This window comes from Lynx rufus, unplaced genomic scaffold, assembly GCF_022079265.1.
Source record: "Lynx rufus isolate CCGP_SWC_20201006 ecotype Redwood Valley unplaced genomic scaffold, mLynRuf1.p SCAF_6, whole genome shotgun sequence".
Lineage (NCBI taxonomy): Eukaryota > Metazoa > Chordata > Mammalia > Carnivora > Felidae > Lynx > Lynx rufus.
Window position 1 is genome coordinate 27,700,813 of NW_025814878.1, and position 26,917 is coordinate 27,727,729.

The window sequence follows — 26,917 nt, forward strand, 5'->3', positions numbered from 1 at the left end:
TTCTCCAACCCGATGAAACCTTTATTTTTTTTTACTTTGTCTCTGAATTTGCCTATTCTAGGAATTTCATGTAAGGAGAATCGTATACTATTTGTCCTTTTGTGTCTGGCTCATTTCATTAAGCGTCATGTTTTCAAGGTTCCTCTATGTTATAATGTGACAGTTTCATTCCTTTTTAAGACTGAATAATATTCCATTGTATGTTATACCACATTTTGTTTATCCACTCATCTATTGATGGACACTTATGTTTCTTCCTCTTGGCTATTGAGAGTAATACTCGTATGCATATTGGTGTATGAGTGAGTGTTTGGTTCCTCCTTTGAGTTCTTTTGGGTATATACCTAGAAGAGGAATTTCAGGGTCATATGGTGATTCTTAAATTTTTGAGGATCCATCAAACTGTCTTCTAAAGTGGCTATGCCATTTTACATTCCCACAAGCAATTCAGAGGGTTCTAATTGCACCAAATCTTTGTCTACACTTATTTTCCCTTCAAAAATTATGATAGCCATCCTAAAGGGTATGAAGATGGTTTTGATTTGCATTTCCCTAATGTTGAGCATCTTTTCATGTACTGATTGGCTATTTGTATATCTTCTTTGGAGAAATGTCTATTCAAGGCCTTCCCCCCAACCCCCTGCTTTTTTCTTTTCTTTTTCTTTTTTTTTTTTTTTATTTAGGTTGTTTGTTTTTTTGTTGTTGAGTTGTTAGTCCTTGATTTTTATTTTTATTTATTTATTTACTTCTAATGTTTATTTATTTTTGAGACAGAGAGAGAGAGAGAATGAACGGGGGAGGGTCAGAAAGAGAGGGAGACACAGAATCTGAAACAGGCTCCAGGCTCTGAGCTGTCAGCACAGAGTCCGACGCGGGGCTCGAACCCATGAACTGCGAGATCGTGACCTGAGCTGAAGTCAGACGCTTAGCCGACTGAGCCACCCAGGCGCCCCTGGTCCTGAGTTTTAAAGGTAGTGTGAATGAGAAGGTACCATTATGAGGTAAGTATCCTTACCTCAACATTGGCATGTATATATATATATATATACACAAACACACACACACACACACACACACACGCACACACACACACACACATTATTTTGGCAGGGCTGGTGGCTAAGAAAACATCTTTCATATAGTTCTTCCAAATGTAAATTCTCTGTGATTTGGGACAGTAAGTGGTGTAGTAAATACAATTTAGATTTTAAAGTTCTAATCTGGCAAGTCGGCTCAGCCTGTAATATTCTGAGGTGAGGTTGTCCTGTTCCATTGGTTCTTGAGATTAAAGTATGAAGCTGAAAACACCCTGTAGAGTGGATAGTGCCATTTATTTTTTTACTTTGGCCCACTGAGATACTGTGACCTGTGCAAGCCAGTTTTTGAATCGTGAGAAAAATAAAAGGTTTCTATAAAAAACTTCCTTCAGAGGGACCAAAATTGTTCTTTCTTTTATTCCCCTCACTTTCTCAGGAGCCGAAAGGAGGTAGGAGATACATGACACTGTATTTTATGGATGAAAATAAATGAAGGAAGGCTGAGTCCCTTGTACTGTTCCACAGCTTTTTTTTTTTTTTTTTTCAACATTTATTTATTTTGGGGACAGAGAGAGACAGAGCATGAACGGGGGAGGGGCAGAGAGAGAGGGAGACACAGAATCGGAAACAGGCTCCAGGCTCTGAGCCATCACCCCAGAGCCCGACGCGGGGCTCGAACTCACGGACCGCGAGATCGCGACCTGGCTGAAGTCAGACACTTAACCGACTGCGCCACCCAGGCGCCCCTGTTCCACACCTAACAGCTTTTTAAAGGGCTCTGCTAAACCCTTTTAAACCAGCATCGTTGTGCTGTCCTAAGGCTGTTACCTTTTCTGTCATTTTTAATATGATAATGCACAGAAAACTATTTAATACATGTACTTGGTCAAGGGTTTATCTGGTAAGCATTTCTTTGAGTGGTTTTCTCTGCAAATGTGGTTTTAGGGACATCTTTCTCAGAGTTGCAGCCATTTCGAGATTTGCTGTATTGTCGAAACAGGCCTGTTTCCTCTTTCCCTTACACATCCCTTTGAAGTAAGTAAGTGTTCTTTGTCGTGTGTGGTGATGCCTTTTTCTTCCTCATGAAATCATTTCACGGCATTTAAAGAGGGAAATGTATCTTCTGCCAATGTGAATATTTAAATAGAAATTTTATTCTGAATTTCACTTGTATACTTCATTAAATGCTGCCTTCAACTGGAGAGACACTGAGGAGACATAGTAGAGCATCATAGTCAGAATCTTGGAGAAGACATGCATCATTTCCGTGGTTCATTTTAGAGAATGTAATTAGCCACTCATGGATTGAATTCTTTATTTATTGTTTTGGTTATAAATGTTTATAGTTGTACTGAATTTTCAGTGAATATGTTTATAAATTATTTTCTTTTTTTGGGGTCAGTTAATATAATGGAAGAATTGGATGAGGAAATCAGGAAGTTTTGAAGTGTAACATTGGCCAAGAATTGGATTTAATTTGTTGTTAGTAAAATTTGCAGTTAATAAAGTCAGATGATTCTAATGCTTAGAAATTAGCTTCTATTCTCTCAACCTGCTTATTGGCACAAACCTGTTGAATTTACTACATGCATGTTTGACTATTTCAGAGCAAGTTTTGTTCCCTAGTCAGTTTTTTCTATGGTATTTTTTGTTTTTGTCCATTGCTGTTACTTAGGTAGCTTACTTTCTCATGCCTGTTTGTTTAATCATGGTATGTTTTCTCTTTCTTACCTGTTTGCTTACTTTTCTACCCGTTAGTCTAAATGCACATTTTGGTAAATCTCTCTCTCTCTTTTTTTAATACTTTATTTTTAATCTCTACACCTAACGTCGGGCTTGAACTCACAAACCTGAGACCAAGAGCTGCACTCTCCACCGACTGAGCCAATCAGGCACCCCTGGGTAAATCTCTTTAAGTTAAAATTTAAACCAACAATCCAATCGTTTTGCCTTTTTTTTGGAGGTGCCTACTAGGTATTTAGCATTGTACTACATTATAATATTCTCTACCATTCTTTGTAAACTTTTGAATTAGTTAGAGCCTTTGGCATCTCCAGGTGAAGGGTGTCATTTAATTTCTTAGCAGCTGTTGCCATATACATGTAATTATATTTGACTACATGTACATTTTTAAAGGATGAATCTGGTGGAGGCATTATATAAATGACTTAGATTAAGGAAATTATTTAATGCTGAGATAAGTGGTTGAGAAATTATCTACTTAAATGCAGTGCATTTTAAAGAGGGGCTATCTGAGGATCTAAAATATACAAGGGAGATGGCATATTTTACTTTGATCTTACTACCATACAAAGGAAAGCTTACATAAAAATGACTTGTCAGTAACTTTCTGCCTTTAGAAGATACAACAGATGTAGTACAAGTAAGATCTGGCTATTAGGCAATGGAGACATACTTTTAGTAGAAATCTTTTGATGCTGGGTGCCTTGGTGGCTCAGTCGGTTAAGTGTCTGACTTGATTTCAACTCAGGTCATGATCTCATGATTTGGAAATTCAAGCCCCATGTCAGGCTCCGTGCTGACAGTGCAGAGCCTGCTTGGGATTCTCTCTCCCTCTCTCTGCCCCTCCCCAGCTCATGCTCTAGCTCTCTCTCTTTCTCTCAAAATAAATAAATAAACTTAAAAAAAAAAAGAAGTCTGTTGATGTAGTTTTGGCAATTTATGGAGCACCTGCTATAATAGTTGCTTATAAATGCTTTAAAGCCAAGACTTGGAAAGGCGATGGTGAGAACAGGAGGTTCACACCGCAGGGAGGGTCAGTGAGCCCTGCCCAGCGGAAGGGATCAGGCTCTGTAGTCGCTCAGCGCTTGCAGTCCATCTTTGCCTCTTGTTGGCTTTGCCCTTCAGGACATCCCTTCTCTCAGCCTCTGGTCTGGAGCCGCTGATAGTGGAATCCTTACTCTCCATAGTAGGCCCCTGAGCCTTTTGTTAAGTAGTTGAAGAACTTCAAACAGTGGCTTTGAAAAGGGGTGTGTGCGTGTGTGTGTGTGTGTGTGTGTGTGCGTGTGTGTGTGTGTGTGTGTGCGTGTGTGTGTGTGTCAGAGAGAGAGAGAGAGAGAGAGAGAGAGAGAGCGCGAGCATACGCATGTTTGTGTATGGCCGCAGTCCACCTGTTATCCTCATCGGGTTGGGGGTGCTGCATGGAAAAAACAAAACAGAACAAATCCTCCCCTGAGGATTTCCTTGTTGGATGAAGGGCTCAGAACAATCAAATCTTGGGTCAGACGTTAGGTAGTGAGTATGACACCAACAGCTGTGGGCCTAGTAAAGATCAACTTCTAGCAGTTTGGTAGCAGTTAAATGTCCCTGGAATGTTTATGCAGTTGCTTTGTAATTTGACAGGCATCTCAGAGTTTCCAAAGTAAATGTGTAAAATCTAAGTCATTCTTTGACATGTGAATCAGGATTCCATGGAGGGAAATACACTGTTAATTTCTGGAATCAACTTGGCAATTTAAAAATAGAGCTGTGATAGCTCTCATCCTTTCTGCATGTTCTTAAACATTTATTTCCATAGGATAAAACTGTAGAATGTGGATTTAGCTTTTTAAAGAACAATGATTAATGTGCTATTTGCCCAGATCATTCTTCAGAATTTTACTAGTGGAATTGACTAACAATGCCTTTTCATAACTGCTCAAGAGGGGAGAGGGGTGGGGTGATACATTCAGAGTTTTGCACCATAACACTCAACTGTTAAACTTTTCAGTCCTAAGCAAATAGAGAAGCCCTTACATTCACTTGATGCTTTTCCCAAGTATAGCCCCCCAAAGGGGAAAATGAGTCATAAGGAGATAGTCTTGTATTTCCGTACCAGAATTTTGGAAAGGAGAGAGAGATATTAGGGAGGAGGATATGCATGTAAATATGGAATGTTGAAGATTTTCTTTTTCCCTTCGGTATTCTTTCTCCAGTGTTATCACTAATGAGTTATACTGATGGGAAGGAAAGGATGAAATGTTTGTTCTTAGATAAAAACAACTGATCAAAACATGAGAGAGAATCATGCTACCTGAAGAGTAGCTCCTTTTTTCACTTTGTAGCACTCCAGCTGAGTTGAGCATTCTTTATGGGGGTACCCAGAGTAATTTGGCCACTCACAAATGCAGCAAGACTTTCATAGGACATGTGGAGAATTGGGAACACAGGGAATAAAGATATGACAAATTCAGATTATTTGGGGGTGAGAAACGTTGCTTCAAATAATTATTATTTATAAAATTTCAGTCACTTGATTAAGTATGTTTGGGGAGTAATAATGAAGAGAAAAATATATGTGTAATTTTTTGTATACCTGTAGTAGGTAATGTACTCTGGATAATGTTCCACCTAACTGGTATAATTTGGTGCATGATTTAGATTATCTAGTGTATGATTTAGATACTACATAACCTTTTCTTCTGATTATGGAGACATAAAAACTGTTGTCTGAGGGCTATATCAGTGAGAGACATGTACTTTAGTGTAGTGTCTTAGTGTTCAAAGTACCGTATCAAATTTAACAGTTTCATCATATGTTTATAGTTAACCTTTTCCCTTTTAAAATAATAAATCCGTTAGAGTCTACTTTTTGTATAGGCTAGTATGTACTGAGCATCAGATAATGGGATATTTTTATTTCATTGCTGTATCTTCCGGAGAGCAAAATCGTCGCACCGAGGGATGACCCAGTCCGTTATTGACAAGTAGCACAGGACTAGGTAGTCTCCGAAGGGGAAATGAGTTTTGTACACAGAGCAGAAAACCACTTTGCCCATGTGGCAGAGGACTCCTTTAGCTTATACTTTTCCAAGGGGCCTAATAATTATTTTTCCCCTCTGTGGAAATAGTAAAACAGATATTAATTCTTTGAAGGTGTCAGTAATTCCAATGTTCTAGAGTAGTTGGTGATTAGTAGTTGTGATTTGCTATCATCTCTTTGTTCAAAGCAGTAATGAAGGACAAATCTTCATGAATTGTGTTAACTTTTAAACTCCAATATCTAATTTATAAAAACATATTGGCAAACTGTTTTTCTGTTATCTGTTACCATTTTTTGGTCAGATCTTTTGAAATTATTTTTGCAGTAAGCAAATAAGCATACTACATGGTTGATGCTTGAATTTTGCTTAGGCACTTATGATAGAAGTTCTGGTACAGAATTTTCACTTTGCTTTCCTTGGAAATATTTCAAGTCCTGGCAGTTTGGGATGATGAACTATTTAAAATTGGGTATCAGCAGAAATTTGAATTGACCTTTGAATATTGCAAGACTCTTGGAAACATGAATAGATACTTTCTAGAGAATTTTTTAAAGCTTATTTATTTATTTTTGAGAGAGAGAATATGTGTGCATGTGAGCAGGGGAGGGGCAGAAAGGGGGGTGAGTGAGAGAGAGAGAGAGAGAGAGAGAGAGAGAGAGAGAGAATCCCAAGCAGGCTGCATGCTGTCAGCACAGACCCTGACATGGGCTTTGGTCATGAGGCCGAAATTAACAGTTGCTGAACCGAAATTAACAGTTGCTTAACCAACTGAGCCACCCAGGCACCCCAAGAATTCTTTTTTAATTTTGTGGGGGAAATCGAACTCATGTTCATCATTAAATCTCTAATTCCTAGCATAGGAACTCGGTACATTTTTGTCAAAGGGGGTACAGGGGCTTAATAAACTGAAGGTATCCCAGTTGGGGAACCATCTTAAGGCAGTGCTGGCTTTAAACACATATTTACCCAGGAAATTACATGCACACAGCTTTGTAAACTATTGTTATGAAAAGTCATCACAGTTTGTTTTTTTTCTTTTACATGTTTTCCTGGTGCAGTGCAGAAAGGGTTGATCACTATATGGTATGAAAATTGAATAAGGATGAAAGGTCTCCAGAGCTTATCCATTTATTTAAAAAAGATGAACAAGCTGCTCTCCTTTAGTGAAGTGTTATCTTGCGATAAACATTGGGACGAGAACTTAAATCACATAAGCATTTCATTTTTGCTGACGTAATGTCATTATGAACTCTTCGGAGCGATGCCAGTCCCGTTGCTGTGACGTTTGGCTCGTGGAGCCACTATTAATCATTGGCTGTGTTCACCACTGGCCCTGTATCTTTTTGGCAAACACTTGTGTCTCTGCAGGTTTGTGAGGTAATGGGTAATAATTGTTTGACTTGCTAGGCTACAGCCTGCCGTGACTCAATCTGCTATGTCCCAGGGGGAGTTGTAGCAGTTATGTTGGGGCCTGGAAACACTCTTCCCTGTGGAAAGGAAGCGTATTTGCTTTATTGTCAGCTTTTGCTGTATTAAAATACCTACTTGGATGGGAGTCTAGATTATAGGCCTTGCTGTTTTGATTAAGTACACTTCAGATTAAAGGAATCAGTTACATCTAATGGTGCTGCCTTGTAGAAAGAAGAGAATTTCAAACCCAACGCTGTTTACAGACAAGAAGTTGATCTTTTTACTATTTGGTTTTCATCGGGTGCTTTCCATTTATTGGGAAAACATGTATTTTTCCTGTACTTTGTCTAGCCCCATACCCAGTATGTTCTTGGAATGAGGGATAGAAAAGTGGTAAGAATTCTTGTATTTGAGCTTTTATAATGTTAGACAATGAGCTAAGTAGGTAAAACAATGACAGAGTAATTTTAAGACCAGTGATGTGTATTATTGAGGTACCTGGAAGAGTTTATAGTAAGGGACGAAGTTTGGAAGAATTGATGAATTAGATTGGAAAAGGGGGTGGGGACAGCTAAATGGAGGGGATATGGCCATCAGTGCCAAGACTTGACTGCAGACTGGCTAGAGGACCAGGCAGAGGGCCTTCCCGACAAACTGGAGGAGTTGAAATCCGATTTGAAAGAGACGACAAGGGAGCCATTGTAGCTGGTAAGTGATGGCAAAATGAAAATAACATTTTAAAAGGTGGATAGGATTTGGCAGAGATGTGCAGGATGATGTGGGAGAGAGGCCTCAATTGGCATTGTACCCCAGGAGAGACAAGTTAGTGACACACTTTGGCTTCCTCACAGTATGACATTTGTGTTGTTTGATTCACTTGAGCCCAGAGTTTGAACCTGTCTGCCTTACAGACACAGATTTGATTTGTCACGTCAGTATCCTGCGACTAATGGGGCTTGGGGGAGCCAAATATTGCCCTTCCTTCTCCCCCACCAAGCAAGAAAACCAAAAATCAAACCCAACTCTCATAGACAAATGAATGACGAACCTTTAAAAGACATGGGCGAGTCCAAATGGGTAGAGTGCAATTTATTAACTTACAGTGGGAAATATAGTGGGCAAGAGGAATATTCACATCATCCTGTCTCATCTTGCTTGTTGGCCACCTGGCTCATTGTCAGGAAGTGAGTTGTGAGGGTGGGTTCAGAACTCGAAGGTTGGTTATAATGCTTCAGAGAAGGTTTGTGGGTAACTCTCTGCTATGTTATGAATCGGTTATGTGCCTGTAGCTGGGCTTGGTGCTTTGTGTGTTCATACAGCATCAACAAAATGGACCCAGTCCCTGCCCTCATGCGTCCTCACAACAAGGCTCTTCTTCTTTTTTTTTTTTTTTTAATTTTTTTTTTTTCAACGTTTATTTATTTTTGGGACAGAGAGAGACAGAGCATGAACGGGGGAGGGGCAGAGAGAGAGGGAGACACAGAAACGGAAGCAGGCTCCAGGCTCTGAGCCATCAGCCCAGAGCCCGACGCGGGGCTCGAACTCACGGACCGCGAGATCGTGACCTGGCTGAAGTCGGACGCTTAACCGACTGCGCCACCCAGGCGCCCCACAACAAGGCTCTTCTTGAAGGGACCAGTATGTGGGTCAGTCTGACCACATACTCTCTCCCTCTGAATGTCTCCTCATTGCTGGCCACTCTCAAAATTGACAAACTTTTCTTAAGTCATTTTACTAATTTCAGTCCTCATGCCTCAAGTCTTAGTGACCCAGGAGCCATTTGGTATCTTTTAGGTGATTTTGCACAGCATTGCTTTGATGCACTTTGTAATGATTTTTTGATGTTATTAGAGGATAATCTTATATTTAGGTTTCCTTTTGCCCTTATGAACGGCATAGAGTTTGAAATAGACCAAGATTGCTAGCAGGGAGGAAAACCAGGAGGGCGGCTCAGGGGTTTGGCTTCTACTCACAGTGACTTTCTGGTTTTCAGCTTGCTTTGCTGCTTGTACAGTATTTCTTTCTTTTTTTTTAAGTTTTATTTATTTTGAGAGAGAGAGCATGAGCAAGGGAGGGGCAGAGAGACAGAGAGAGAGAATCCCACTGTCAGTGTGGAGCCTGATGCGGAGCTTGAACTCACAAACCGTGAGATCATGACCTGAACCGAAATCAAGAGTCGGATGCTTAACCGACGGAGCCACCCAGGCACCCTGCTTGTATAGTATTTCTATACCTTAAGGGACTACTGTGGGAATAAAGACAAAGGAATGAATCTACCAACCTTTGCAAAGAACAGGTGACAGATTCTAGTTAGGACAAATGTGGGTGAAGGAGAAGAAGGAGTTAGAGGCAACTTGGAAGCAAAAGCCCAAGGGAAAGTTGGTGTTGTGGGGAGATGATTGATCCAAGTGGAGATAAATACAGGCCAGGGATTTGATACTGTGACTTTGGTGATTGATTAAGGGCAGAAATGTACATTTGGACAGTCTATATTAAGATTAATGGCTGGCTGGTCTTGAACAAGTCTGTTTAAAAAAGTGAAATAATTCATGCTTTAAGTTACTTAGGATGTTGGTTTAATGATTAATAATAGAATAGCTAACATTGTGGTATTACCCTAAATACTTTTGTATGCACGATCTCATTTAATCTTCAAAACAAATTAGGAATTAGATACCCCTATCCCTAGCATATAGGAGAGGAAGTAGGCTGAGAGTGGCACCCAAGAAAGCATACTTACCAAAGGCGGAGTTAGGACTGAGCTTACACTCCTAACTACTACAGTGGCATTGCCTCTCAATTAGATAATTTATAGAAAAGCAATAAAAAAGCATATGGCTTGCGGCGCCTGGGTGGCTCAGTTGGTTAAGCATTGACTCTTGATTTTGAGAGAAATTGAGCCCCACTTTGGGCTCTGCCCTGACAGCACAGAGCCTGCTTGGGATTCTTTCTCTCCCTCTCCCTGTCTGCTCCCTCCCTCCCCACTCACATTCTCTCTGTGTCTCTCAAAATAAAATAAACTTAAAAAAAAAAAAAAGCATATGGTTTAAAAATAAAAACAAAAATTCGAAGTAAGCAGAATAGAATGAGGCCTCCAGTGGGGATGGAAATGGGCTGGACTGTTTTGGAATGATACCCAGAGAGAAGGAGGAGTAGAGGGGAAGTGGACTAGGGATCAGAAGAAGGATGGCTTTGAATCCAAATAGAGGTGTGTTAAGGAAGAGGTTTGTTATTGTTAAAACATCAGCCGAGAATATAAGTAGAGGATGGGAACTGAAAATCCTACAGACTGGCTCTTCGCTTTTCCTCAGGTATACCACTTCCTCAGAGAGGCCCTGAGATTGGTTGGGATGAGACAGTATATAGAGCCATGAGTATCCAGTGCTCAGTGTAATTTCTAGTGCTTACTAGGCACTTGACATCTGCTAATAAAAGAATGGTAGCTGGAGCCTTTCGGGGTATAAATAAGACACGGTGGTCCCTGCCCTCAGAGACTGCTCATTCTCATTGGGGATCTTGATTGTTCAGAGAGAAATTGTCCTGTGCTAGTGAGTAGCTCTCATAGTTGCCATGAGTGCTTTGACTCGGGGTGCTACTTATTCACCATCTGTCACATGTCATTCTATGACAGAAATGGGAACCTCGTGAGCAGGGGACGTTTAGTAGTGCCTTAGCCTCTTCCTTGGCCTGGATGTGAGACCTTTGTTAATGCACACCCCTCCTTTGTGCTGCTCTGCTTTCTCATTTCCCAGTAATCTCAACCATAAACCCTATACTCCAATGATACCAAATTACAGATTACTCATTTTCCTCATGACGCCATATTGTTCTGTGGCTTGGGCTCCTGTATCTGTTATTCCCTGTGCCTGTTTTTCCTTGTCCTCACCTGTCAAACTTCTACCAACCTTCCAAACTGCATTGGAAAAGTGGGCATCCTAGTGAAGTTTCCTGGCACTGCTCTCCCCCCTTCCTCAGGGTGTCTCCCCTTCCTCAGTGATTCTGCCTATGTTGTAGACCTCTCGGATTGCTTTGTAATTATGTGTTTGCATCTCTAACGGTGACTGGGAGTGCTTTGAGAATGAGGGCCACGTCCTACCTTCCTCCTTTTTCCTCAGTTTAGCCCAATGCCTGAGTCATAGGGAGGGTTCAATAAATAGATCCTGAATGAGTTAAATAATAATGGCTGACTGCCACTTATAAACTGGCAGCTTTCTCCAATATTTGTTTTTATAAAGGTTTATTTATTTGATATGAAAAGGAAGTTAAATACTCCTGTAGACATAGAGTTCTTTTCAGGAAAGGGAAGTTTGTATTTGTAACCACTGAAAACTTGGGCTCACTAGAGATTAGGTGGAACTAATTTTAGAGGGAAAATGAAAGACAACAGGAAAAGAAATACATAGTAAAGTTGTTTACATCCTTCAAATGATTTTTGGGTCATTGTGATTGTGTAAACATTTAGGGCAGTAGTAGGTAAAATTATAAAATCTTTCAGGTAATTACATATAGGCATTAAAATAGTAGTATATCATTTATTAATGTGGAAGGATTGCTTTTGTCATTCTTTCATTTTAGGAAATTTTTGTATAAAAATTTTTATCTATAGCATAGTTTTCTAGGATGTAACATTTTCATTTCCTTCTAACTTGTTTGAGATTAAGCCCTTTTCAACTCATTTATAAATTTCAGCAAATATGTGTCCTTGCCAAACGTTTGTAGGTAATGGGAATAGAATGACTTACAAAACAGACAGTAATTCCTGTTTTCATGGGAATCATGTTCTAGAATCAAATCTGATATGATGTCACAAGAATTTTATCCATAGCCATATTTGATTACTTAATATCTGTGATATCCACAAGAGGTTGGTTTTACAAGATCCAATTTTTAACAGATTTTTAAAAGGCTTCTATATTATAATATTTATAACTGGAAGAAAATACCCCCTAGGAACAATGGCTGATAACAGTGATTACACTGTTCTTATAATGGCAGCTAACACAGATTGCTCACCTGTACAGGTACTGTAATATAACTAGAACGTTTCAATTTATTTATTTTAAAAAAAAATTTTTTTTTCAACGTTTATTTATTTTTGGGACAGAGAGAGACAGAGCATGAACGGGGAAGGGGCAGAGAGAGAGGGAGACACAGAGTCGGAAGCAGGCTCCAGGCTCTGAGCCATCAGCCCAGAGCCCGACGCGGGGCTCGAACTCACGGACCGCGAGATCGTGACCTGGCTGAAGTCGGACGCTCAACCGACTGCGCCACCCAGGCGCCCCTAGAACGTTTCAATTTATTTAAAGCACACACTCAGTTTACGAGATTGGTGCTATCAGTGATTTTTATTTTGAAGATGAGGAAACTGAGGAAAGGAGATTCAATCACTTGCGCGGCAGCTAACTGGTTGAGCCAGGCTTTGAATGCAAGCATGTTAGCAATTTATGAAGATAAATAAAGCAATTAAGAGATTGTTCCCTTTGATGAGAGACCATGGAGATTTGAATGTAAAGCAGATGGAGAATTATCTATAAGAGACAGTAAAAAGCATGGAGCATTTAGGTGGTGCATCATGTAGTGATGAGGATCACTCCTGGAGCCACAATGCCGGGATTTGTCACTTAGCAGTTGTGTGCCTTACTTTCGTCATCCATGAAACGAGAACAAGAATAATGCCTATTTCATAGTGTTTTTATAAGGATTAAATTAGTATCAGCAAGAACTGTTAGAAGAATGCCTCGTGCATGGGAAGTGTTTAGGAAGTATTAGCTGATGATCTTACTATTTTTGTTACCATTACTTTTCCTTTTTCTTTTTAGAGAGGATTCCCTGTTTCCTGAGGTTTGGCTTGTTTTTTCTTTTTTAGAAAACAATGTTGCCATGTAGTTGGGTGTATACCTTCCTTACTTTTCTAATTAATTTTTCTGTTTTGTATCAGAAAAATTTGGTGTTTTTGGTCAGGGTTTTGCTCAAGAGGGCATTGGAATGCGGTTCTTCGAGTCTATGTAGGGTTTTAAAATATTTTTCAGTAATTCTTGTTTGCTATAGTTTCTTTCTTTCTTTCTTTCTTTTTTTTTTAATGTTTGTATATTTTTGAGAGAGTGAGGGCATGAGCAGGGGAGCGGCAGAGAGAGAGGGAGACATAGAATTTGAAGCAGGCTCCAGGCTCCGAGCTGTCAGCACAGAGCCTGATGTGGGGCGCGAACTCATGGACTGTGAGATCATGTCCCGAGCCGAAGTTGGATGTTTAACCGACTGAGCCACCCAGAGGCCCTGTTTGCCATAGTTTCTAACAGATAGAACCACGAGCATATTACATAGAAGTCCTCTAATCTTGAGATGATCCTTGCTGAAATGGTACTCTTCTGGGTGAGTTGCTGTGGCAGGATTCCAACACTCACTGTAAACCACGTGAAGTGATGAGAAAGGGAACAAGAGTGAGATTCAGAACGGTTCCCAGAGCATGAGCAGCACAGTGAGTGAAGAGCTGAGGGTTGTGGGAAATCCCATCAGTAAACTGAGGAACTTCGACTGTAAACATCAGTGATGGGCTGTCTGACTTGGAGCCTGAATTGCTGATTGGCATCTCTCACTAAACATACTGTAGATATTTAGCATAGAAAACCAATTCATTGGTCTTTTTACTGTCATTTCATTCAATTATGGTTAACTCCAGTGTTGGTAGCATCTTGGAATGTGGGTAAGTAATAGAAAGGGAGAGGAAACCACTTTGGGTCAAGGAGAATATAGAAGCTGGAATTACAGATTATTTTAGAACATAGTAGCAAGGAGAACACTACATAGCAAAACTTGAGAGAGGCTGCAGGAGCTGTAATCAGACATTCATAACTTTATTTTATTTATTTATTTTTTAAAAGTGAACTCTGCCCTCAATGTGTGGGGCTCAAACTCACGACTCAAGATCATGCTGTACCGACTGAGCCAGCCAGATGCTGGCTGACATTCATACCTGACATTCATAGTTTTAAATTACTGTCATATTAAATAAAAAAAAATGGAAATGAACATTATATTTAAGACAATAGAAAGAGAACCAAGAATAAGCCCCAGTAAATAAGGAAGAGAGAGTCAATGACGTGAACAAAAATTGGAAGAGAAAAAAATATAAATGAAATCTAAGAGCTAATGGTGTGTTGTGGGGAGGAAGGATAGGGAAGTCACTCAGTACAGGAAAACCTTTAGCTATTTTAGCTACTGAAAAAAGAATGAGAGAAAACTTTTATACTCTTAGACTAGAAGACATTGTAAAGATATACCTCTGCAATAATTTAGAAATTAACCAATAAAATAGAAACATTCCCAGGAAAATATAAACGTTTTCTTCCAGAAGACATAGAAAATCTTTGAAGTTAATAATCATAAAAAAGATTTTAAAATATGAGTTACTGGGCCTCAACTATAGGAAAGTATTTTCATACCACCACGTAACAAAAATTTTCTTACTTTTCCAGAATGTAGTATTAAAGCATTCTTTTTAAAAGTTGAAGGCCGGGTGCCTGGGTGGCTCAATTGGTTGAGCGTCCGACTTCAGGTCTGGTCATGATCTCATGGTTCGTGGGTTTGAACCCCACATTGGGATCTGTTTTGACTGTGCGGAGGCTGCTTCAGTTTCTCTCTCTCTCCCTCTCTGTCTTCCCTCCCCTGTCCTCAAAAATAAGTGAACATTTAAAAAAAAAAAGTTGAAGGCCCACATAACCGTGATAATAGATACTGATCAGAATAGTGGGGAAAAAAAGAAAAGAAAGTTACAGGCTAATGTTGCTCATAAATATAGTAGGACCCAGTAGCATTTCAAGAATGCTGAAATAGGGGCTCCTGGGTGGCTCAGTCAGTTGGGTATCTGGCTCTTGATTTCAGCTTAGGTCATGATCTCACAGTTAGTGAGTTTGAGCCGCGTCCAGCTACGTACTGACAGTGCGGGGTCTGCTTGGTATTCTCTCTCTCTCTCTCTCTCTCTCTCTCTCTCTCTCTCTCTCTCTTCTCTCTCTCTCTGTCTCTCTCTCTTTCTCTCTCTCTCTCTGCCCCTCCCCTGCTTGCACGTGCTCACTCTCTCTCAACGTAAATAAATAAACTCAAAAAAAAATGAATGCCGGAATCATACACCATTTCCGATTCCTTTAATAGATTTTATCTAAAATTCATATGCAAATGAACATGTGTTCAAGAATAGCGAAAATAATTTCGAAGAAGAACAAGTTGGGAAGACTTGCCCTACCACACATATCAAAGTTATTAAACCTGCTGTGGCAAGGATAGATAATTAAGCCAGTGATCCTGATATAAACCAATATAAGCACAGAAACTTGATATAAACCAAAATAAGAAAACTTGTTAGATTATAGAAGTGGTGGTCTAAATCAGTAGGGAAAGGTGAACTATATTAAAGAAGCAAGGTCTGTACATCTATTGATTGTCCATATGGGGCGGGGGGGAGTGAAATTTCATTTCCTGCTTCATACCATACACAAACATTCATTATTGATGCGTTATACAATTAAAGGCATAAAGCCAGTCTTTAACATTTTTAGGTGAAAATATGAGCATTGTTGGGGAATAGGGAACACAGAAAATGCAAATTATAAAGAAAAAGATTGAGAAAATTTGACTCTATTAAAATAAACTTCCATACAAGAAAATATATTACTTTGGAAAGACAAGGCTCAGATTGGTGGAATATGTAATACATGTTTGTAAGACATTGTTAGTTGCCTTCCTTTCTTTACTAACACAACCTTAATTTTGTGTCCATTTAAATAAATGGCTGTCTCCTTTGATGTCCTTCAGAGGTCATCAGTGGCAGGCAATGAGAGGTAAGCTAAGAATTTCCGGAAGAGCTTTGCTCTCTGAATATGGGGTCTGGTCTTTATTTTTCCTGTTTTGCCCCCTGCCTGGATGTGGGTATCATGTTTAGAGCTGCAGTAGCTTTGTTGCAACCAATAAGTTGAAGCTACATGTTCAAGATGGCAGGGCAGGAAGTTCCATCATGATATTCTTGACTAGCTGCATCAGTTACAGATCACCTACTTCCATACTTACATGGGAAAAATTACTTTGGTCTATTCTAGCCATTGTAGGTGGGTTTTCAGGTAGGATTACTGGCAATAGCCTGTATCCTACAAGAATTAAAATCTAGGTTATGTGAACAACTCCTGTAAATCAATAAGAAAGACAACCTAATAGAAAAATTGAGGATAATTGTAGGCAATTCACAGAGCTGGAAACCCAAATGGCCATTAAGCATATGAATCTCATTAATAGTTAGGAAATGTGATCCATAACCATCAGAATATGAATCTAAAAGTATCAAGTGTTGAAGAAGATGTAGAGAAGTTGTTTTTATTCACTTTTGGTGAGAATATAAATTGGTGCAATTATCTTGGAGAACCTTTTGGCAATATCAGGTAAAATCGACCATCCCTCACTAGCCAGCATTCCACTAGATATGTGTGTACTCTAGAGACTCCTGTACCTTTCTAGGGAGACGTGGAAGCTGTGGTCGTTGAGATATTTTAATAGCAAAATAGTGGAAACACTCTATTCTTCAATTGGGAAAAAGAAAGTTTATTTTATGATGGAGTACTGCATAGGAGTTAAAAACATACATATATGAACTATATAGAGCTATGTATATGAGCCTAGATAAATCTGAAAAAACTTTATCTTGAACTAAAATGCAGAAGACTATGAGTGTAGGGATAATATTTATATAAAATATGAAAGCAATATTGTAGCTATGCAAAACAATGTCATCACCTATAGCCACTGAGAGAGATGTGCACGTTGGCAAATATTTCTACTCATGAGTGAGTTTTCCGGGAGCCTAAAAATTGATTTTTAAAATCCAGCCAGTGGTAGTTCATTGCCCATTTTATTCCTGACAGAGTCTTATTTCCTGGGGATATTAAAACCAGGGGTGCCTGGGTAGCTCAGTTGATTAAGCATCTGGCTTCGGCTCAGGTCATGATCTCATGATTTGTGGGTTCAAGCCCTGCATTGGGCCATAAGCTGACAGCTCAGAACCTGGAGCCTGCTTCAGATGCTGTGTCTCCCTCTCTCTGTGCTCCTTCCCAACTCATGCTCTGTCTCTCTCTGTCTCTTAAAAATAAACGTTAAAACCAGAGCTGTTCCTTGAGCAGTGGTATAATGTTAAGTTTTTAAAGCACCTACTCATGTATATTTTCATTTAATTATTCTAATTACTTTCTGAGGTAATCGGCATGCAGGAGTTTTATTCTTATTTAAATTAAGTGGCAGTAATTGGACTTTCTGATTTCTAGTTCTTTTAATAGTAGTTTTATGGTTTTTTCCCAACATTTTAATATATAGGTATATTTGATTTATACAGTGATACACAGTACAGTTGTAGTGGTAATGTGAGTGATCCAATGGTGAGTGTTTTTTGTTTGTTTTTTGAGTAGATGACTTAGTCATTTATTGCCTTTTTTGATTTGCAGGGATGGGGGTGGAGGGGAGTGAATGCAGTTCTTAAACCTTATTATGCACAAGATTCATCCAATGAATTTACAACAAACATTTTCTGATCACCACCCCACCTCTGCCTCATAATTCTGCCTTTTCTCTTTCTGTCCATTACTAGATTGGTTTATTAAGGTCTGTGACCTTGTCTTGTTCATTTTGGTATTCTCCAGAGTGAACAAGCAGTCTGATGGTGGTGATGGTGATGGTGCTGGGGTATGGTGGGTGTGGGTGTATGAAGAACTTTCCAGAAGTGACTATCTGAACAAAACTAGTACCATATTGTGGATAGAGAAGACTAGGAAGGATTTCGATACTCTAAAGTTAGATGTGTGCTGAAGTTGGTTTTCCGTTAAACTCTTAATAAACATGATTTTCAAACATTCTTTTCACTAGCAAGATTATTTAAAGGCCTGATTCTGAAATTCCAGGGAAGGAGAAGGATCTTACTGGAAAAGATGTAACAGAAAATAAAAGTACAGAAGAATCACATTATTTCACATAAGTATGCTAAGACAGCTTGGAAGTTAACAGTTTTCTTCTTAGAGAAGTTGTTCTCCAGCACAAGCTACTGCGAATTGTTCAGCCCATTGGCAGCAACTCAGAAAACTGTCCTTTTCACCCTTTCCAGCGCACGGATATGGATGATTCATAGCTGGAAGCCATCTTCAAGAAACTACTGGCTTTATTGAAGCCAAATGTGTCAAGGTTTTCGTTTAGACACATGAAGGGCCCTCTTTAAAGTAAACCACACAGAGATGCTTCGAAACCAAAAACTGACAAACAAAATACTCTTAACACATTTATTGTGTGTAAATACAGATGCAAACATAACCTATTTGATAATAAATACATCTGTGTCTTGTGTGCTCTTTCTAACTCTGTCAGCTGAGTGCTTTTTTTTTTTAACATAATAACTGCACAATAAATACTGCTTGACTGAGGGTGAGATGAGAACTGACAGAAATCAGTGCCTTATTCTCCATTTCCCATTTCTTTTGCCATTTGGAAAAGTCCGATTCTATTTTAAGGTGGGTTTTCTAATGTGTGAGAAATTTCAGAATGTAACAGTAGTAAAGAGATCCCTTAGTTGCCTATTTAGCTCAAATCTGAAGGAAATTTTCCCAGGCTGATTTTTTTTTTTTTTTTTCTTTCTAACATGGGCCAGAAAACTCATGTGTTTGAACTTGAGTGCTTTGACTTCTCATGCCAGACCTCTGGATAACCTTGGGGCAGCTGTTCTTTTGTTGCTGTTTACTTACTCGAAAGTAAGTCGTGTGAAGATGTGGACAGTTAACTCAGGAGAGGCTTTTTTTTGTTCCTCTGGTGCCTGTCTTCCAGGCTGTTTCATGCTGGTGTTAAGCAGCCCACGACACTACTCATACCCACACGGTAAATCTTATACAAGGAGGCTGTTTCTTCCTGCTCCTTCCAAAGATACTTTCTCATAAATACCAACAATTATGTGTACTTTGAAGATGCTGATAAGCTGATAAACAATAATGTGAAATCTCTTTGATATCCTGTTTTGCTTATGGAGATGAAAGATGGTTTGGTATAAGTTAATACAAGCAAGGAGCGAACGAAAGCATGTTTGCAATTAGCACTTGCTCCGTGTGCAGTTAATCTATTTAAATTGGGAAGATTACCTAACATAACAAGATGTGCCTTTTTGTACTTAGATACAGGCAAGCCAGGTCTCTTACCTACTAGACATGTAAGAAATTTCCTTTGAATTTTTAATTTGTATTCCTTGGTTTGCCTTCCAGATTTTTTCCTCTGTATAATCTATAGGATTTATTTTGCTAGAAGAATCCAGTGTATTTTTGAAAAGCAGTTCTGAATTTGAATGTATTTTATTTATTTTTTTATTTTTTTAATGTTTATTTTTGAGAGAGAGAGCATGCGAGCAAGAGCATGAGCGAGCAGGGGAGGGGCAGAGGGAGAGGGAGACACAGAACCTGAAACAGGCTCCAGGCTCTGAGCTGTCAGCACAGAACTGGACACGGGGCTTGAACTCATGAACCGTGAGATCATGACCTGAGCCAAAGTTGGACGCTTAACCAACTGAGCCACCCAGGCGCCCCTGAACTTGAACATTTTTTAAATTAATGTTAATGTTGGACTCTGAAAGATATTCTTTTGATTATCTTTTATTAAATCAAAGTAGTGGGTTATAATTGAATCCAGTTTCCTTTGCTTATCATTTTTGTCTCTGTGGTTTTTTGGGATAGTTTCTGATATTGTACCTTTTTGGAGAGGTGGCCTTTGTGTCATATTGGAACTTATTTGAGGTTACAGTCAGTTTTGGAGGCAGTAAATGTTCCCTGGAAAATCCTGGGCTGATTTTCTTTTTCACTCTGTGAATTATGAGCTTAGCTCATTAGACTGAATTTTGGCATTTGACTCTCCCAGAGCAGGGTGGTATCCAGCTTTATTTTGTGAGTAACTACAGATGCTTCTTGCCATTATTTGTTGTTGTTGTTGTTGTTATTGTTATAATAAATGTCCTGTCTGTGAAATTTTAGGCCAAATGGGATAAAAGGAATCCTGGCTTTCAAAGATTCTTCTTTAATTTTGCATTCAGAAGACAATTGCTGCTTTACTTTTACAAGCTAAATGTGACAGCTGTTGAGTCATTTCCCACCCCCTGCCCTTACCTCCGCTTCCATATTTGCAGGAGAAAACTATACATTGATTTGTATGCCTTAATAAAAAGCTGAGAGGAGCTTCCACTTCATCTGTGTGGCTTGCTTACATACCTTTATGTAATCCTTAAGATGGTGGAAAAACCCCAGATTCAGAGGGAAGATTTGAGGTTATTATTTTATTTTAAATCAAAAGGCAGATGTACCTTTTTTAGCCTGCTTCTTCTTCGAAACATGGCAAGTTGAGAATAGTGGGAAGCCAAGGGCAATTAAGCGCAGGAAATGGCTTCATGTGTTACCTATTGCATCCTGGACGATTTGGATGAAACAGAAACAGCTGAGATGCCAAACGCCCTATCAATTTCAGATGCCGGTGTCAAGTGTGGTGGAGCACGGTTTATGAGCTCATTTCATCAAGAGCTTTGCCCACAGGTCCTTGGTGACTCGCGTTCAGTTTTCTTCACAAAAATGCAAACTATTCGAGGCCCTTTGGTTTTGCTAAACGGGAAATGGTGTGCATTTGGCCCCATAAAGCAAGTAGCCTTGAGAGATGGGCCTGCCTCGAAATTGACTACATTTTTGTGGGAGAACGGGTGAAAAGGGCAGTTTCCTGTGCTGCTGCCAAAAGGTCTGAACAATTTGTAGTAGCTTGTGGCTAGAAAACAACTTCTGTGAGGCAAAAACAGCAACTTCAGAGTGACTCCGGGTACATGTGAGAAAATGCTCTTCTTTCCTACTTGATTGCTAGGCTTTGTAGAAAATTTATATAGTGAGTCTCAAAACTCGGGTGCTTTAAGCTGCTTTTTTGGTGAATTTGGATAAAAACTTGGGGAAATCTACTCGGAGTTAGCACAAGTGGTGCATAATGTGGTACTTAAAAAAAGGGGGACAACCTTTGCATATTTTTTGTTAACCGTGGGCTAGAATGGTAATCCATTTTTCTCCTGCCTTAAAAAAGTGCTGGTAAATCTTGGCATGTAGTATGTGTAGTTTTACAGGAATGTGTTTTTGTTTTTGGGGTTTTTTTTAGTTGACTTTTTTTTTTAGAAGTGTGTGTTCTTAGTTCACTTGGGCAGTGTGACACATATGCTCATAAAATATGTATATGAAACTACTTGTAATTGCCACACTGGTAGTACTTACAGCTTATCGGGCACTACGCTAATATCCTTACACTGGTTAAGCCGTTTAGCTCTCTGGATGAGAGAAACAGCTTAGGGTGTTGTAGCTAGAAAGTGGTTGGAGCCTGTCAGATCTGGAGTCTGGTCTGTGTTCCTAATTATTGCAAAATTGGTACTATTTGAGATACTCATTTTGTAGAATTAAAGTCTGTTAAAATCCCTCCCTGCCTCCCACACCATAGAGTGGGCTTGGATATGTGGAATGAAGATAGACTTGTTTGATTCGCTTTAATATTTTCACTATCTTTTTTTTTCAAGCGCAGCTTCCATCACACCTGTACTAATTGTTGCTTAAATGTTTCAGACTTGGAACATTTTTGGCCTGAGTTTTGATCTTTCTCTTCTGTTGGGGATATCTATTAGCTTTTAACTTTTTTTTCTATTTAGTTTTTAATTTTCTTAACTTAAAAAAAATATTTTAGAGATAGCAAGTGCGAGAGAGGAGCAGCAGGAGAAAAAGAGAATCTTAAGTGCAGAGCCGAGATGGGGCTCAATCCTGTGACCCTGGGATCATGATCTGAGACGAAATCAAAAGTTGGACTATTAACCGACTGAGCCACCCAGGTGCCCCTCTACTAGCTTTTTATTGAGATACAATAGCTGGTTAAGACCTACCCTTTTTCCTAATATTTTGCCCTGTTTGTCAGTATCACTTTCTTCTTTATTGTATATTTAACAAATAGCCTGATTTGGCTCAGAATCTAGTGTAGTTGTTTACAACTGGGGTGGGGGTGGGTAGGTGATTTTTGTCCTCGGAGGGACATTTAGCAATATCTGGAGACCTTTGTGATGACCGTGACTTGGGGGTGTGCTGCTGACATCTATTGTGTTGAGACTAGGCTTGCTGCTAAACATCTTGCTATACACAAGGATAGCTCCTTACAACAAAGAATTACCTGGTGGGGTGCCTGTGTGGCTCAGTCGGTTAAGCGTCCAACTTTGGCTCAGGTCATCTTGCGGCTGGTGGGTTCCAGCCCCGCGTCGGGCTCTGCACTGACAGCTCAGAGCCTGGAGCCTGCTTCGGATCCTGTGTCTCCCTCTCTCTGAGTCCCTCCCCCACTCGTGCTCTGGCTCTCTCTCGCTCTCTCAAAAATAAATAAACATTAAAAAAAAAAAAAAAAATTACCTGGCCCAAGTGTCCATCCTGCAGAAGGTTGAAAACCTTGATGTAGCTAACAGAGGGCACAGACCAAATCTAATTAGAAACCGTTTTTGTCTTCGTGAGATTTTTTTCATAGCAAAACAACTTGATGGTAAATGGGCAAGTTTTCATTTTCTATTCTAGAGGTGGAGGAAGACGACCTCCATCTGTCTGCTCACCCAGCCCTAAGCCAAATAACAAAGTTGACCTTACGCTGGAGTGCTTTTCAGCTGCTTCCTACCCCTCTTCATCCCTATCCTGACCTAGAAGAGATCATGCCTTTTTTTTTTTTTTTTTTTTTTTGGCGATCACACCTTTAAAATATTATCTTCCCTTATCTTAGTCACGATTAATTTACTGCCTGTTACCAATGATACGTGAACTGCCTTGGTTTGGGGCTGAGAGAAACAAAAGCCTAAAAGGGATACCCACCAAAGTTCTGACTGTGATCTGTGATGAAGGTCCTAGTCTGCCTCTTACAATTATATTGAGGACCAGAATATGCCCTTGTGAGTGGTAAATGCTGAAAGTTGAAAGGAGCAACTTGTGGTGATCTCCTGATACTGTCGAAAGTGCTTGGGATTCTCTAACTCTCTTTGCCCCCCTTGATCCTTCAGAGATGACTCCAGTTCTACCTCACTCCATTCTCTGCTCTTTATTTATGTATTTTTTTCAGATTGCTTTATGTAGGTATCTCTTAGAGTGAATTTGTTATCGTTGTCTTCCTCCCTACGCCCCTTTCTAGGTTATGACGTCCTAGCACAGTGCAGGGGTACATAGTTGTTGCTCTTTCCCTAAGTGTTGAATGACTGAATGGGGGAGGAGGAGAAGCAAACACCTTAGCAATTTGTTTTTTTTTTTTTTTTTTTTTTTTTTGTTTTTTTTTTTAAGTAGACCCCATGCTCAGCGTGGAGTCCCAACGCAGCACTCAAGATCATGACCCTGACATCAAGACCTGAGCTGAAATCAAGGGTTGGACACCCAACCAGTTGAGCCACCTAGGTGCCCTCAATACCTTCGAAGTCAAACTAAATGGCTTAGTCGGGTAAGGGTCCAACTCTTGATTTCAGCTCAGGTCATATCTCCTGGCTTGTGAGATCAAGCCCCACGTCATGCTCTGCAGGTCCACGTGGTGTTTGTGTCTTTTACCTGAGGTTCCTTCAAGCTCGGTTATCTTCTTGCTCTGCACGTTCTGGAATATAACCTGCCTATGTGCGGCGATGTGATTTCAGTCTAGATTTCTCAACTGTGTCATGTGTGTTCCCCTCCCTCTAGGAAGAACTGTGCTTTAAAGTGATGGAAATGACCCGGGCAGTCCTGCAGTGATCTCCCCGTGGCAGCACTCCTATCTCACACATGAAATTCTGGGCTTGACCTTTTATTGCCTCCTCGGGAAGATCTGCTTCCTTAGCTTTACTTCTATTCAAGGGCCTCATTTTACTCTTTTTTTTTTTTTTTTTTAAACTGCATTAGTATCATCATTAGTGGCCTGAGGTAGGGTAAATAGCAATTCTATAATGTGTGTATTTTGTTTTTCTGTTGAATTACATGAAAGCGTTTATTAGACATTTTGATCCAAAATAGAGATAATTATGGGAAAAGCTTTCTTTCAGCAGAAGGCCCACTAGCAGGGCATCAGTGCTTATCACTGTGATCATGCCATTGGACTTGTCCCTTGCAAATTGAACATGCTTCATTGCACAGGTGTTTGCATGGCTGAGCAAATTATATTTGGACAATAAACTGTTATGCCTGTCAGTGATTAGAGAGGCGGGACGGCACATGGACTACTTTGGTAAGAGAATTAAAGAGAATATTAGCAAACATTTTTGTAAAAGAAAAGAAAACAAGAACACTTTGAGAATAAACACACTTTTTCTTTTATTCTTTAATGGTTCAGTGCTCTTAAATATACTAGAAGTCAGCCTTATACTGGAAAGGTGTTTTTTTTTTGTTTTTTAATCTAGTAACTTTTATTTATATCTTTGAGATTGTTAAACAGTACCAGGTTTTCCTTACTGGAAGACAGCTGTAGTTGGATTATGGATGCAGCCATAGGAAAATCCAATTTCCAATGTCCTATAGTTTTAGTCTGTAGTTTTGTTTTGTTTTTGCTTTTTGCACAGGTGTGAAATCTGTGTTCAGGAGCGTGGGAGTGTAGAATGATGAGGGGACTGTCATAAGATCTCTGGAGATATCTGAGTCCAGTTAAAGTATGTGGCTGGGAATTTGAGAAAAGTTCTCAAAGCTATTTTTCTTTTGCTGCACCGGTGCAAGTAAGTAAGGCCAGAGTTATATGGAACATGGGAACATGGTGGAGAGAGGAGCTGGGGGTCAAAGGTATAATGGTGGCCCATGGGAGCCAAGCTGTTGAAGGAGGGTAATGAAGACTTGGGTAGTGACAGGGGCAGGCTGATCAGGTCAAAGAATTGTTGGAGTTGGGGTAGAAGAAGGATTGAGCTAGAAAGATGGAAGATAATCAGAGGTCAAGATGCAGGAATTCGAGATAATGATAGGATTCTGCTTCTAGGGCAGGATTTTTCAAGAAATCATTTTAGAAGGCTATGACTGGTATTTAGAATATGAAAAAGAATCAACATGAGACTCAGGGTCTTATCTAACCTGTGTGGAATTTTTTTTTTAAGTTTTTTCTTTTTAACGTTTATTTATTATTGAGAGAGACAGAGCATGAGCAGGCGAGGGGCAGACAGAGGGGGAAACAAAGAATCCGAAGCAGGCTCCAGGCTCCTAGCTGTCAGCACAGAGCCCGATGTGGAGCTCGATCCCAGGAACTGTGAGATCATGACCTGAGCCGAAGTTGGATGCTTAACCGACTTAACCACCCAGGTGCCCCTAACCTGTGCATAATTTTTACGTGAATTAAAGAGTTTTCCCTTTTTGGGAAAAGTTTTCAATTAGTAATAATCGTGTCTCAGGTCAGCTTCAAGGGCCATGATACTGCCCCTGCACAAAGCTTCCCCTTTGGAAGAGGGGGGAGTGGGAGGAAAGAGGTGCCCTTTTTTGTGGTTGAGGAAATCCACTGGTAGAGAGAGAGGGCTCCCTGAACCCAGGGGTTGGGTCTGGATTTAGCACAATTGGCCTGAGTTTAGGTCTGGATCAGAATGGATCATGCATAGTCATTTGAGAACTTTGTTTCCATTAAAACTGGGTGTGTTTACATTGTATTTGCAAACTGGGCTGGGAAGGAAATATTTTACTCTGGGTCACATTTGGACAAAATTGAAAGCCAGTGCTTGGGGTATGACCGTGGGAATGGGTAGCTGAGATGGTGAGGAGGGCAGGGTCATTGAGATTTGCTTTTTAAGTAGGAATGGAACACACACACACACACACACACACACACACACACACACTCACATACTGCTTTGCACATTATAACAAGCAGTAGGAGTATGGTAATAAAAATGACTTCAATTTGAAATGCATTATACATGGGAAGGTTTGGGATTCAGCTCCCCTCTTCCCTAGAAAAGACCTTAAACATTGTGGGCTGGTGGAGAAAAGTATGGCTCAGATCCTGGGTGAGCTTCTGGTTCAACACTGGGTCTCTGCCCCTTCACTGTCAGACTGAGAACTGGATTAGGGAAATACCAGAGTCTGGGTTATTGCTAAGATCTGTAAGAACTGAGTCTTGTAAGACTTTTGATGTGCTTTGAGGTCACATGGAGAGAGGTTTCAGCAACTTTGACAGTGATGGATCAACCATAAAACACATAATCAGCAATAGAAAATTGAAAATTTTTAGAGGGTTGTGAGGGTAACAACTCTAAAAAAAATCAAGTAGACACACTTAGGAATTGCAAGATAGAAGTTCTGGAACCTTCCTCCTGCTGTCTTGATTTTTTTTTTTTTTTTTTTTTTTTTTACAAATGCAAAAATACTAGCATTAGCATTTGAGTGTGATTTTTGGCTTTGCCTTTCGAATGTTAAGTGAAAACAGGCAAGCATATTTAGACTTCCCTTGGCCACCTCCCCGTTGTTCTGAGTAGTAAAATCATGGTAATAAGTTGCAAGGCCTTGTGTTGCTTTCTGGACTGACCCTGGGAGGCAGAGTGTCTAGCACGCCTTCATACGGGACGTTGGTCAGGCGTTGGCAGTGGGGAGCAGGAGACTACTTTCTGGGGCTCTTCAACAGGGATGGAAAGGTGCCCGGGCCCTCGTGGACTGGGGAGTCGGGAGATTGGGCCAAGGCCCAGTTCCTGTAGCACTTCATGCGCTA

At 40.0% G+C, this 26,917-nt stretch overlaps 1 protein-coding gene and 1 pseudogene across 1 annotated transcript in view; one reads left to right on the forward strand and one right to left on the reverse strand.

Moving 5' to 3' along the window:
* EPB41L2 (erythrocyte membrane protein band 4.1 like 2) overlaps window positions 1-26,917 on the forward strand; it is a 255,844-nt gene that overhangs the window by 64,826 nt on the left and 164,101 nt on the right. The window lies entirely within an intron of this gene.
* LOC124529558 (uncharacterized) lies at window positions 25,533-25,653 on the reverse strand (annotated as a pseudogene).